The sequence below is a fragment of the Littorina saxatilis genome, linkage group LG17, assembly GCF_037325665.1.
Source record: "Littorina saxatilis isolate snail1 linkage group LG17, US_GU_Lsax_2.0, whole genome shotgun sequence".
NCBI classification, from domain to species: Eukaryota; Metazoa; Mollusca; class Gastropoda; order Littorinimorpha; family Littorinidae; genus Littorina; species Littorina saxatilis.
In genome coordinates, this window is record NC_090261.1 from 14,651,465 (window position 1) to 14,666,916 (window position 15,452).

Here is a 15,452-nt window from a genome sequence, read left to right on the forward strand (position 1 = left end):
AAAACACTTAAAGCGGAAAGAACCGTTTCCCACAAAAGCTGCACTTAACTAACTTGGTAGGCCGTGAATGTAACACCATTGAAAATTAATGTTTGCCATATACACTTAAGTTCTTGTTCTCTTCTGCATTGGGAAAAAAGAATTTTTTTTACAGTGAACATTCTTTCTGATACGCGCCTGGAAAAAGTATTGTTTATAACACTTTCGGTACATATACAGGGTGACCACACATAAAAACGCAACCCACAAATGCATAACTTCTACATCTGCTGGCAAAATTTCTTTATATTTGGTGTGAATTAACTTCAGCTTGTGCATGACCACTAAGTGGCAAGTTTAAAGGTCAAATGGTCTGATTTGTGTGCACTTTTAAAAAAAAATCCGATTTCGGGGATCGACTCAACCGTACGAGGTTTGACATTGAGCGGTAAACATACTTACCTGATTTAACCCCTCCAAACTTTTACCTTTTGGATTATCTAAATGCCCAAGTAAAAATAAACACCCCCTCCACAAATAATCGCGCTGGCAATTTTACAAAGGGCGTTTCGCACGAGTTCTGACCGTCGAGGATGATCAATTGTACACTTGAAAATCAAACGATAGGTTAAATAGTCGATTCCCTTCTGTTATTTTCCGAGTTTATCCAGTAAAATCCTGGCGGTGCCATCCCTGCACCAGGAATTTCCCCTAGCTATTAATTTCATTTAAAAAGTGTTGCTGGCACTTGCGATAACTTGCACTTTAAGCTGTCCTTAAACAGTGCGACGTGCACCATGTATTACTCTCACATCATCGCTCGCACCATAGCTATATATACCGAATGCACACACCCGGATGAGCTGCTGCGACCTCACGCCCCACTATTAAAGGACCAGACCACGCTGTTTTAAAGGTTATTAGAACCACTAACCGATGACTGAAGGTTAGAGAAATGCACCTAAAGATTCCAAAAATGTAAAGAAATTCACCGATTCGTAGCTTAATCATTGTGATTTAATTAAAAACGTTCCGCCAAATTCGTCTGCTAAACGAGATTTCGAAATGGCCGCCAGTAGACGAGAACCGGCTGTGACGTCACTTAGTGTTTGGAAACCGAAAGTTACAGCTTACGCTCAAGTGGGCGTTTGCCTAAATCGAGCATCAACAGCACGCCGAAGGAATGCGCACGGCTGCTGATAGCTATGAAGTATAGAAAAAAGGTTCAGGCATCAGTTGTCACCTTTTTCCGATGGGCTTACAACTTCTGCAGCAAGACTGATTAACTGGAAACGGCCAACACGATGTGCTGTGTTTCGCGACACTTTCTTCCAATGCGAACGCAGTTAAGCCGGCAAGAAAACCTGGCACACACAAAACAGCTGTTGCATAACGCAGTTCCAGTTCCGACAATTGTTGACCACTCACAGGAGGTCAGAAACCGGATACCAATGTCATCAGAACGATCTGCTTTCACTAAACGCAGACGAAAGGAAGTGAGTACATGTATACTGAATGTGTTCTGTAAGGGATAGGGGTTCAGTGTCACTGGGCGTTTTTGTCAGACTGACAGTATTTGTAGTGGAATGGCATCTGTTCCTAATTTTAAGCACATGTGTTAAGATTACAGATTAAAACATATATCTGTTACTACATGTCCGTCCCCATGCACCCACCTTAAAGTTCCCTCTCTCTCTCCCTCTTTTACACTCACCTGGGTAATCGATGAGTCTCAGGTTTAATCAGTGTCCGTCCATATACACATAGACATTCACACAAACACACACACGTTGTTATAGTTGTTATCTAATTCAGTGTTGTATTAAATAGATAAAGAAATCGTTAATACAGCAAGCTTGCATGAATAATTTGCTGTTGTCCTTTTTTTCAGATCAGGTTCTGTAATACAGTAATTATAATTAATACAAGTACAAATTCATGTTTGCAGTCATACTCATAGTGTGTGAGTGTGTGAGTGTGTGTGTGTGTGTGTGTGTGTGTGTGTGTGTGTGAAAAGCACTTTGATACTTAAAACATCTGTGTTATTTGATTTTATTACAAAACTGCAGTCAGAATATTAAGCAGACCTATTCCAACAATACATTTTGATCAGCAGTAAATGTAATGTCAAATTATGAACAACAATCATGTGAGCAGATATATCTAACAGAAACAAATAGTCTAGCAAAATAATACAACCAAGTACATGTATGGACATCATCATCCACATAAAAAAAATGATTGTAGGAAGAGCACTCTGTGTTATTACCACTGCTTCAGTCAAACTGCCAGTTCAACTTTATCTCTGTGGGTTGTTTTTTTTCTCTCGGAGTAACATGGGGAAAAAAACCTTTAAAAAACTTGCATGCAACAGAGCTGGATTGTTTCTAGTGATCATGCAGCATGATTTATCCGCATAGAAAACTACTGAAACACCTAAACAGAAATAGCAATGTCTACAGAAAAAACCCACTGTTTGATTGCTGTCTGTAGTACTCCTCTTGCTAACAGTGGCATTAAAATAATTAAAACTAAGCTATGCTCTCTTGGGGGGGGGGGGGAAAGGGCTCTAAGTACTTTTTGTGTCTACATAGGCAAAACAAAACTATGCAATGTTTCAGATTTCCTGACCCACCCTATGTTTTTCCTCCTTATTCTGGACTATTTTGGACTCTTACAAAAATGTAGGCTACTTCAAAAATGACAAATCTTAATTTTGCAGGCTTACAAGGAAATTGATTCTTCTCTTACAACCAGAATACACCATGATTTCAAGCAAATAAAAAAACTACATGCACCTGAGAAAAAAAACACTTTAAATCAAGAAGTTAGACCTCCTAACCCCAGCTTTTCAATTCAATTCGTTGTTGATGTTGATTATGGAGCTTAACGTCCTCCCAGGTAACTAGGGACCTATATTGGGGCATGATTTTTTATACAATGTTAAAAGTGTAGGGTGTAATGGGGGGGAGGGGGACTGGAGGGTGACGGGGTGTAGTCGCTAATAAATTTAAAGGTGCGTTTATTATCTAATATACCAGACATTTTGTTTTGGCTGGTGTACAGAATAACATCACATAAAATCGCACTCGCAAAACATACAAAACACATAAAATGTACACATCAGTACACACATAACCCAAACCACACATATCCATACCAGCACCATCACACACATATCCACATACATACTCTAGTTTGTACATTATAAAAATAAATACATTATGATTAATATCATTACTAGTCAACTTAAATTAAGGCTCAAAATAGGTCTTAGTTCTGATGAAAAAGTGATTGTGTTGTAATATTGGTTATTACTGAGTGTTGATGTTACAATGATTACATTATAAAAACAACAACAGAACAATGTGAAGAGCAAACTTCTTCTGTGGGCATGCAAGTGAGTTAATCTTGTGTGTGTGTGTGTGAAACTATATGTGACTGAGTATTACAAATTTAAATGACAACAGTTTTCTTGATAGCCTTTAAAAACAACAACAAATACATACATTTAACAATCAAACAAATATAGGCACCTCAAAAAAAGTTGTATGTACACCTTCGTGGCTGGTGATGCATTCTTGCTCCCCTGCAAGTTTTCATTCTACAATGTACCTCAGGCTAGCTTCCTCTCTCTCTCAAATCTGCCCCTCCCACACAATACAACAGGTACAGTGGCCACTCTGACACCAGTCTCTGAAATAATCAAGAACAGTTAAAACTGCGATGAGCTGTTGTTCTTTTACTCGTGAATGCAATGCATGAACACTTAAACAATATCCCACTTATTCGCGAGTGCGTTGACAAGGCGAGAGTGAAAAAATAGCACAGACTCGAAAGCAGACGATAAGTTCAGCACAGAGAGCGGGCGTGTTTACCTTTGATCGCTGAGACAAACAGTGTCGCAATTTTCATCGTCACTGTTTCACTACTGCTGGAACTCCGTCCTCATCTTTCATGCTTGATTCGAGGAGAGAAACCGGTAGTTCGAACATGTACGGTTCAATTTCGTCTGCAGTTACGCTTGTTGTTGTCATGTTCATGATGTTGGTAAACTACCATCTCCACACGGTGTGACGTCACGGATAATTTATTCATAAGCCAGTCTCGCGAAGATCACGCGGCACAATGGCGGGTCGTTTTGGAGAAGAAATCCGTCGCTTCGGTCACAAAATTCGTCGGATTACGGCCTTAGAAGATTCCGAAGTAAACCAAACATTGTTGAAGACGGTAAGAAAGTGGTTTTCTAACTAACTGCAAACATCGGGAAGTGTTCGGTCGCGCAGGAACACGATTCGAAGCGTTTTTGACGCTAAAACAGCGTGGTCTGGTCCTTTAAAGGCGACCGGCACGGTTGGCCTAAAGGGGTAAGGCGTCCGCCCCGTGATCGGGAGGTCGTGGGTTCGAACCCCGGCCGGGTCATACCTAAGACTTTAAAATTGGCAATCAAGTGGCTGTTCCGCCTGGCGTCTGGCATTATGGGGTTAGTGCTAGGACTGGTTGGTCCGGTGTCAGAATAATGTGACTGGGTGAGACACGAAGCCTGTGCTGCGACTTCTGTCTTGTGTGTGGCGCACGTTCTATGTCAAAGCAGCACCGCCCTGATATGGCCCTTCGTGGTCGGCTGGGCTTTAAGCAAACAAACAAACAAACAAACTATTTAAAGGCACAGTCTTTATCAGTCGTGAAAGACGTACTGCTCACTATCTCACATCTGCCCATGCTAGGATGATAAGATCACCCCTTCGTACCAAACATCAGCATCCTCATTCCTTCCTGACAGTGCAGAGTGGGATTTTATTTTCATTTAAAAAAAAGAAGTTTTTATTGAATACATTCCGCATAATTATTACCATTAGTGTACTTTAAGATATCAATCATCAACAAATGTCCACTCTGCACAGAAACTTTCTGAGAAACTTAAAGTATCCACGCTTCTGCTTTTTTTTTTAAGATGTCCAAGTTAGAGAGAGAGGGGGGGGGGGGGGGAGAGGGTGGTACCCAATGTAAAAGTCTAGCCAGATCAGAAATGGTGAGCCGAATCGTCCACGCGGGAAGGACTCCGGCTTTAATCGGTGCCGCGACATGCACTGTGATTGACGATACACAACAGCGCTGACACTGTGCAGCTATACCGAATTCCACACCCATCAGCTGCTGCACCCGCTGTGTGCACCGAGCAGCTCAAGTTTGCTCAACATTAACGTGTGACCTGACGACACAGACTGGGGGATGGGGGTTAAGGCGGTCCTAATTGAGCCCGTGGTCGACTTTTGAAGACTTCGCCAAGTCTTTTGACCGAAAACTCAATACTAAAGCTCCGTGCGGTCAGCTTCGCGAAGTATACTTCGCGTGGTCGTCTTTACTGTGCATACGGATTTCTAAACTCTACACATGCATTTTAGAATTGTGCACACGCATTTCCAAACCGTACACACGCATTTCCAAACCGTACGCATTTCTAAACTCCCAGTTATTTTGAGGCCTCAGGGGAAGGGGATGAGGGGGAGACGGGGGAGAGACGGAGAGACACGGAGAGAGAGAGAGAGAGAGAGAGAGAGAGAGAGAGAGAGAAAGAGAGAGAGAAAGAGAGAGAAAGAGACAGAGATATAGAGACAGAGACAGCCTGGAGACAGAGAGAGACAGAGGCAGAGAGAGAAGTTCGAAAACAAATTATAAGCATGACTCTGCGGACTATTTAGAACGAAAGAGTCACACTCACACACGCACATCTCTTAACCCGTTACCCGGTTCATGGCATAATGCTATTCCAAGTGACACTAACACCCAGTAGGAACCAGCTATTACAAGAGCGATGGTCCACGTAATCATCGCCAAACAAAGCATAAGCTTCCTCATACACGAAGGGGTTATGCCTAACAGGACCCGTTACGGCAACCGGGATGTATTGGAGTAATGAGAGACACCCGCACGGCTGTAGTTAAGTTATGACAGTAACGATGTTCCCACTCCTCTCTCCTCCCCTGCCCATCCACCCCTCGTCCCCCCCCCCTCCCCCCATCCCCTTCGAACTCAACGGCACAGTGAGTGGCAGCTGTCTTCGTGGTTCTGTTACGATTGTGGGAATGAGGTAAAACTGTTTCACAACATCAGATGATCATTAACGTGCCCCCTCTAATTCGAAGTATGGACTCTACTTGAAAACGAATGTCGGAGATGCCTTACGTAGACTAATGGTTTGAACTGAAGCCAGTTTGGTGTTCGATGAGTAATGACTCGTCCCACTTGCGGCGGACCTTTATCTACACAAAATGGGCACAGTTCTCTTGGGAGGGAAGAGCCGTACCTGTCATGGAATGGGCAGAAATTCACAATGACCGGCCGAGCAATGTCCTTCCGCGTAAGAGATCTATATCTCTTTCTCACTATCTCTCTCTTTTTGTCTCTGTCTCTGTCTCTTCCCTCCCTCCCTCCCTCCCTCCCTCCCTCCCTCCCTCCCTCCCTCCCTCCCTCCCTCCCTCCCTCCCTCCCTCCCTCCCTCTCTCTCTCTCTCTCTCTCTCTCTCTCTCTCTCTCTCTCTCTCTCTCTCTCTCTCTCTCTCTCTCTCTCTCTCTCTCTCTCTCTTCGATTCTTGCAAAAGATTACGCTTGCAACTCTTTTCCAGAAACTACTGAACGTCTTGAAACCAATGGTCAAAGGTAATATCTGAGCGACAACGACAACCCTTGAACTTGATTAAAAACCAGGATGTACTTCAAAACTATCATCATAAAAAGCTTCCAAACTAGTTATTTTCGACTAAGCCGAATGGTTTCGCAAACTGCAACATCGATGTGCAAAAATACTTGTACAAGAGCTGCAAAATGTGATGGAGTGTTGATGTATTTTAAGATCTAAACCTTTCCTCTAGCGTCTAGAGTTCATGCGTCTGAAGAGAGATAGACGCTATGTGAGAATGTGTATAAGTAATGGAAAATTTTTGCGAAAGTGTTGCACAAGAAGTTTTCAAACATGCTTACTTTAGATGCCCCTGTAAATTGGCAATTAAAGGGCTGCCTTTCCAAGCGACTGCAAGTGTTCTCGTGGGAGGACACGAAAATGACGAAAATGATGAGCCCATGCAACAGTATCGATCCTACCCTATCCAGATCCCTCCTACCATCCCCCCTTCCCCCCCACTCTGGCACCCCTACACAAACTACCCGACATGGCCCAGCTTCTTCAAATCCTCAAACCATGTTCCCTTCCAATGAATGATGTTTTATTATTTGTTATAATGAAGTCTTATATTGTTGTTGTCTTTTTGTTATCTTCATATTTGTGACCCTCCACCACGAAATGAGTCGCATGTCACCTTTGCATGATTTTCATATTTTTACATTTTCCTAAAGAGTTTTTTTATGCTCTATCCAGTGGTGAAAACCGTTTTAGAAAAGAGCGAAAACTGTTTGAGTTATAAGCCTGTGACTAAGGTGACCCTCACACTGTTACAAGGCACTCCCCGGACTTATATTAAGCCTAGCGCAGAACCGCGCGAGGTGACATGGGACTCATTTCGTGGTGGAGGGTCACATTTTAGGTTCGACTAGAAATTCTAAAGTGGCTAAACGCCTAAAATCGACGAATCATCATCACTTTTCACTACTGCAAAACTTCTTGCCAGTAAAGAGTAGGTATCAAGACCAGAAAAGGATATGTATCCAGAATCTTGTATACATTTTCTTGCTGCAAACTTGCACACTTCAAAACTGCATTATGTTAAGTACAGTTCCGATCCAGCACGAACAAAACGTTAATCACTCAAAATCCTATCATCTTCTGGCTGCGAACGTTAGAGATTTGTGGTCACTTGAAATAAAATGGCACAAGTAGGCTTTAACTATGTTCCCTGAGACCATTGGCCAGCAATAGCTGGTTGTCCCATCGTGTGCTAAAGGCTGAGTGTCCCGCAGACTACCTAGAAAGGATCAGAAACGGCAACCAGAATAGGCTAAACCTAAATCAATGCACACAAAATAAATAAAGCAAGAAAAAAAAGAAACAAAGAAACACAATAACAAAGAAAGAAAGATAGAAAGAAAAAAAGAAAAGAAAATCATGATATTCATGTTGTTGGCGATAAAAACTGACAAAAAATGTTCAGAAAATCTACCAGTCAAAAACCGAACAAGAGCAAACAAATCAAATGCTTCACTGCCACCACAACAACAACCCCAACTGTATCTAGCTTAAAGTCGTAACAACCCGGTACTTGCTTCACTGCGGCTAATCACAGGTTTTGAACGGCTTGTCGTCAAGACCAAGGCGTCATTCCCACCCGCCGAGCCATTGTTAATCCGCCTAAAAGTTTAAAAGGGTGGGACTGGGAGGGAGTTACAGACCCCCCAGATGACAACCAGTTGCCTATAAACTGCATGTTTAAGGCAAAAGAAGTCCAAAACGCCATCTCTTCTGTGAAAGACCCAAAAAAATCCACAGGTTTAGACCCAATATCATATCACATGATAAAACATCTACCACCTAACTTTGTTAAGTTGCTCACTCAGTTTTTCAACCTATGCTGGTTAAAGGATACTATCCCCGCAGCGTGGTCAGACTCACAAGTAGTAGCAGTATTGAAGAGCGGAAAACCGGGCAATCTACCTGGCAGTTACCGCCCCATATCACTAACCCCCCACCTCAGCAAGATCTTTGAGCGTGTGGTGAACCAGAGGCTGGAGTTCCACCTCAATAAACACAATATCATTCCTACATGCCAGGCAGGTTTTAGGCAAGGTCGTTCGTGTGCGGACCACATTGTGCACGTCACTGAAAAAATCAAAAAGACCTTGGCACATAGTAATAATTCTCTTCTTGGAACCTTCTTTGATATTAAATCTGCGTACGACAGCGTCTGGCATGCTCGTCTACTCCTAAAACTCGGCAGAATCGGTGTCTCTGGCCACATGTACCAATTCATCAAAAACTTCATCAGCAATCGCAAGATGTCTGTCCGGGTGGGCTCTTCGGTGTCCGAAACCCATGCGCTGGACATGGGGGTTCCCCAGGGCAGTATCATCGCGCCAAACTTATTCAGCATCATGCTCTATGACATTACTTCTGTTAAGGTTGACGGTGCCAGTGTACTTCTGTATGCGGACGACCTCGCCTTAATAGACACTAATAGACCACGCCATAACAGAGTTACCAACACTGTTGACTTATCTTCTTACCAAACTAAAATCGACAACCTCTGTCAATATATGTACACCAACGGCTTCCAACTAGCCTCAAATAAAACAGTCTTTCTTGTTGTCTCCCGTAGACAACTGTACAGGAACTGCAGTATAAAGATAGGTTGTGATATTATCAAACCGAGCTCAGAAGTTAAGTTCCTCGGCGTTATCATCGATACCCGACTTAACTGGACCAGTCATATCGAACATCTGATCAATAAGGCCAACAAGGATCTTTATATCATACGCTACCTGGCGTCCCAATCCTGGGCCAGAGGGCGTAAGTGTGTCACAGAGGTAGTGCGGGCATTAATTCGCTCCCGCCTCCTTTACGGGTGCGAAGCTTATTTCGTATGGAAAGCCGTTTGGCTCATAACTATTACAGCTGTAATTTAAAATAAATACACCTGTATTTAATGATAAATACAGCTGTATTTATTTCTTAAACGTATACAATAAGTATCATTATTAATTACAGGTGCATTTTTTTATTAATTACAGGTGTATTTTTTTTATTAAATACAGGTGTATTTATTATAAATTACAGGTGTATTTATTTTTAAATACAGGTGTAATTATTATTAAATACAGGTGTATTTATTTTTAAATACAGGTGTACTTATTATTAAATACAGGTGTATTTATTATTAAATACACCTGTATTTATTATAAAATACAGGTGTAATTAATGATAAATACACCTGTATTTAAAAATAAATACACCTGTATTTAAAAATAAATACACCTGTATTTAATAATAAATACACCTGTATTTAAAAATAAATACACCTGTATTTAAAAATAATTACACCTGTATTTAAAAATAAATACACCTGTATTTAAAATTAAATACACCTGTATTTAATAATAAATACACCTGTATTAATCAGTTATTAGTCACGTGGTTAAGCGACTTAAAAACTTGGACTGGGAATCCACATGAAAAACACTAAGCTTATACGCGTCTTCATCGCCTCGCTTTGGCGCCTTTTGACAGACTGAACAGCTCAAGATGGCGGGGGTGGCAAATGTCCCTGAGTGATGTTTTGGAAGGTTTGCGAGTGCAGTTTAACGCTGTTGCCCAAGCTCGCACAGCATCGTAAGTTAATTGTTTTATCAGACGAATTCGGTTCTTGTGACGATCTACACCGAGTCAGTGGGGCATCCACATCCAGAAGTTGAACTTGAAGGGAGGCCTGTGGCTGTGCCGTGTGCGCGTTTTTGACCAAAGATGCAAAATATTGAAATTCGGTGCGAGAGACTAGCTGCTATATTGTGTTATCGGTAATCTTGAACTTTAGCGTGTTAAATTCATAGCTCTTAATTCAGAAGCATTTAAGTCTCCAAATTTGTAGAACCTGTACTTGTAATCATAACAAGTCATTTTAGATCCCTTTGAAGTTACGGAATGAACTCCGATGATGAACTGTACGAATGCATTTGACCCATCAAAGAAGGAATTATCTGTGTGACCAGACAAGGGAGACAACTCTTTCGTGTAGATGATGTCCCATGGTTGACAACGTACACCATTTTCGGTGCATTTTCGTCACGCTAAAGTTCAAGATTACCTTATTATCTGTGTGTGTGTGTGTGTGTAATGTGTGTGTGTAATCCGTTGTAAAGTGTATATTATGATTATTTGGTGGCGGCGGCAGTGGTACGTATATAATCTCATATGGAAAGCCGTTTGGCTCATAACAAACCTTGATTGATATGGGTTAAAGCTGTGGTCTATTTATGACTTTCCGGGGCTACGAGGTTGAAAAATAGGGACAAAATCATGTACAGATTTCTGTACAGCAAACACTACCCGAAACCCCACCTATACGGCGTGTATGACCTTGAGAGCTTCAGTCAACGCTTGAATTTTGCAGTGGTAACATCCGGTTTGCTCTCGCAGAGCTGAGCATATTTGTTGTCAAGAAGGATCGAGCAGAAAAAATAAACGACTTGGCAGGGATTCGAACTCAAGGCATCGGGGCCTCGAAATGTCGGGGCCGATGTCTTAACCGCTAGGCCACTTCACCAGTATTGTCAAAGATAAAAAATTGATAATTTTATATCATTTTACGCTTGAATTATCATTTATGCGTTGCAAAAACGTAAAAATTGACATTAAAATTTGCCTTTATTTGCAAACATGTTTTACAGAATCGCAGTACATGTTTACACCGTCATGCTACACGACATTCGCGCCATGCAAATAGCTGCGATATCTCTATTTACAACATGCAAGAAAATGACAAGAACAGTAATTGAATCTCTCCAAAGCCAGTTGAAACCAGACATCTAAGAAATAGTTATACATGTATTCACTTCTGAACAACCGGCACGGTTGGCCTAGTGGTAAGGCGTCCGCCCCGTGATCGGGAGGTCGTGGGTTCGAACCCCGGCCGGGTCATACCTAAGACTTTAAAATTGGCAATCTAGTGGTTGCTCCGCCTGGCGTCTGGCATTATGGGGTTAGTGCTAGGACTGGTTGGTCCGGTGTCAGAATAATGTGACTGGGTGAGACATGAAGCCTGTGCTGCGACTTCTGTCTTGTGTGTGGCGCACGTTATATGTCAAAGCAGCTCCGCCCTGATATGGCCCTTCGTGGTCGGCTGGGCGTTAAGCAAACAAACAAACAAACAAACAAACAAACTTCTGAACAATGGGCGGATAGAGATATAAATCATGCTGCTTCAAGAATAACATAACATGAATTCATATCAATGTTTTTCCTTCATTTTCTCAATTGGTGCAGTAGCCTAGTGGTTAGGACATGAGACACGAAGTCGAGAGGTCGAGAGTTCGAATCTTCGCCGGGGCGTTTATTTTTTCCCCTTGATCTCTCTTGAAGATAAAATATGATCAGTCTTGAGAGAGCAAACCGGCTGTTATCCCTGAAAAATTCAAGCGTTGACTGAAGCTCTCAAGGTCATACACGCCGTATAGGTGGGGTTTCTGGTAGCGTTTGCTGTACAGAATTCTGTACATGATTGTATCCCTATTTTTCAACCTCGTAGCCCAGGAAAGTCATAAATAGACCACAGCTTTAATCTCCAGAGCTGTGTACCAGGGAAAACCATGTTATAAAGTAGACTTTTTATTAAATTTAACTTGAGACATTTAAGCTGTACAAATTAATTTCATTCACAAATACTAGTTTCATAAATATCCTTGGCCTGCAGAGATAGAATAACAAATACTTGCACATTTTGTTTGTCTTAGTGTTCAGTAAAAATACAAAGGTTTTAAAGTAAAGCACCTTCATAACATGGAAACCGGAAGTTGTGACATGAATTTGAATACTGCTAACACTACCAAGAAAATAATATATATATATTCTATATTGTTTTGTTGCAAGTCTGCATCATTAACAACCTGGAGTATTACTGGAAAAAAAATTATTTCTAAAGAAAATATGTATACTCTCGATACTCTCCATGCACATGATTTTTGTGCAGACGAGAATTTTTGCAATTCAATAAAAGGGCGACCACCCAGTAAAGTCTTGGTTCAATTATGTTCTTTTTATGGGTTAGTTGTTAGCAACAATGTAACCGACAAACTTCAAACTGAATTTTGGTGCTTTCCTCTAACATATATTATATATTTGAAAAACATCAATGTTTACCTGTGTCAAGTTTCTTTTTTGGGAGAGTATACATTCAAGTTGCCATTTAATACATGTTTTAAGGACTGAAAATACATGTCACAAAATGGGAAACGGCCCAGGAGAATAACTTGTATGTAAAGCAGCAAATGATAAACACATGGTTTTACCCCTGAAAGCTCCAAAGATTTGGGAAAATGAATCTCGTTTGCCTTCACATATCAAACTGAACGTCAAGCAGCTCAAAAAAAGTCTCAAGAAAAGTTACGCTTTCAAAATAGCATTTCATTCTGTGTCGCAAAGCATGCTTAACATTTCTACGCTTCTACAAATGAACACAAGCATGCAATAATTCCCTCTCTTTTGAGTCCTGGTACTTGTATGCTTATAAAGAAAGCGGGATGATGTTTCCTTTATTTCAGAATTTCTTTTTTGTCTTGTTTCAGATGGAAAGTGCGGAGAAACCACCATCTCAGATTTCGTGTTTTTCATGTCTGGGAGCCGGTCCACAGTACCAGGAGGGTACCAGAGTCCTCTGACCGTGGTGTTTGTGGACACACCCGAAAAGCCACTCCCCAGAGTGTCAACTTGTGCCCTCAGAATGCAGGTGTCTGCCCGACACGTCAAGAACTGAGGCAGAAGCTGTCCCAGGCTGTTCTTGAAGGGGGTGGATTTTATTTATTGTAAAAACTTTCCTTCAATGGTGCGTTTAGTTTCTGCTTGGTAGCCGTAGCTGTTGGTGTTTCTATCTGTACACACCCTGGGGGGGGGGGGGGGGGGGTGTTAACGTTGAACTTTGAAATCTTAAAATTATTAAGACAAGGTGTGTGTGGTTTTTTTCTCTCCGTAAAATAAGCTTTATGTTAGGTGCCTGTACCGTACATCATTTCTTACTTGCTATTAAATGCAAGAGAGAGACTTTCGAAGATTTGATGTTTGTGTTTCGCATTATTTTTGCTTGGTAGCCGTAGGTGTTGGTGTTTCTATCTGTACACACCCTGCGAAAAAATGTTTGTTCTGCAATTTGAAGAGAATTCATAAATGTATTCAAACTGAATTATTTGAGGTCATGCTGCAAAGGAAAAAAAAAACATGACCCTGATTTAACCGGTTTCCTATACTCCTTTACATACCTTGTTTTTGTTTTGATTGTTTTCTTTGCTTTTTGCAGGGGGGGAGGGGGGGTGTTTAACGTTGAACTTTGAAATATTAAAATTATTAAGACAAGGTGTGTGTGTGTTTTTTCTCTCAGTAAAATAAGCTTTATTTTGGGTGCCTGTACCGTACATCATTTCTTACTTGCTATTAAATGCAAGAGAGAGACTTTCGAAGATTTAATGTTTGTGTTTTGCATTATTTAAATTGCCGTTGTGTTTCAAGAGTGTGTTCTGTTCTTATTTGTTTTTTTGCACCATTGTTTGTCGTTATGTTGCCTGCTTTTCGTGTTCCGTGTAACGCTGTCCATGGAAAACATGTAAATCATTGTATTTCTCTCGACTATTGATCAAGTCACATCATATCAGGTATCAGTTACCTAATGTACAGAATAAATGGTTCAACCCCCCTACTACACGAATAACACGTTGCCAGCAAAATATCAAAAGCACTCGGACTAGCGTTAGTGTCCCATACAAAACTTGGCAATATACACCATAAACCGGATACAAACAAATCAATTGCACGCTAACAACTTTGTTATACTGTCTCATAATGGTATACAAATTAATAAACTCAAAAGCGTTTGTAACAGTTATGATAATGTGATATTCGTGCCCTGTGTAACGATAGTCTGTTTTTATGTTTTACCAAACTAACCAAAACTGGCGTTGTCTACTGCTTTTCCTTTTATAGTTTTACACTCCTCTGTAGTGAAGGTCACTGTTCACACAAGGGCGGGGATGTAGCTCAGTCCTGTTGGCCGCTGTCAGCGCGAGTTCGTCCCCACGTTCGGCGAGAGATTTATTATTGCTCACAGTCAACTTTGTGTGCAGACTCTCCTCGGTGTCCGAACACCCCCGTGTGTACACGCAAGCACAAGACCAAGTGCGCACGAAAAAGATCCTGTAATCCATGTCAGAGTTCGGTGGGTTATAGAAACACGAAAATACCCAGCATGCTTCCTCCAAAAGCGGCGTATGGCTGCCTAAATGGCGGGGTAAAAACGGTCATACACGTAAAAGCCGTGGGAGTTTCAGCCCATGAACGAACAAACGGCTCACACAATTTCAGCTTTCTTGTTTAGTTTATAAATTTCAGCCTCAATTCCTCGTCTCTGTAACCAGTATTAAATAGTGACTGTTTTGCTAACTGTTCAGCTGTCACCTGCCAAGTAGAACCGATGTATTCTTTATGATGTGATAAAATTAAAGTATTCATTCCACTTTGTGATGGATGAACTCGCAACTGCCAAGTAATACCAGTCTTATGATGGGATAAAAATATTCATTCCATTGTGTGATGGGTTAACTCTCACCTGCCAAGTATTACCAGTGTGTCTTATGATGTGATAAACATAAAGTATGCATTCCATTTTGTGATGATTTTCTGCATGACACTTGTTTGATTAAAATTAATTGTATTTGTGGCAGACAACTTGAGTTATGTTTTGTGTTTTTGTAAAAACAACTTGTTTTTTTTAATATGACTGGAAATGAGACTAGCAGCCATGAATCCATAACTACATTTTGCTGTCCATC

General features: G+C 41.2%; 1 long non-coding RNA gene across 1 annotated transcript; it reads left to right on the forward strand.

Annotated features, from left to right (window-relative positions):
• Positions 1-9,966: 9,966 nt before the first annotated feature.
• On the forward strand, positions 9,967-15,348 carry LOC138952425 (uncharacterized). The gene is made up of 2 exons (XR_011451369.1): positions 9,967-10,254; positions 13,203-15,348. It is a non-coding gene; the product is annotated as an uncharacterized lncRNA (long non-coding RNA).
• Positions 15,349-15,452: the final 104 nt, after the last annotated feature.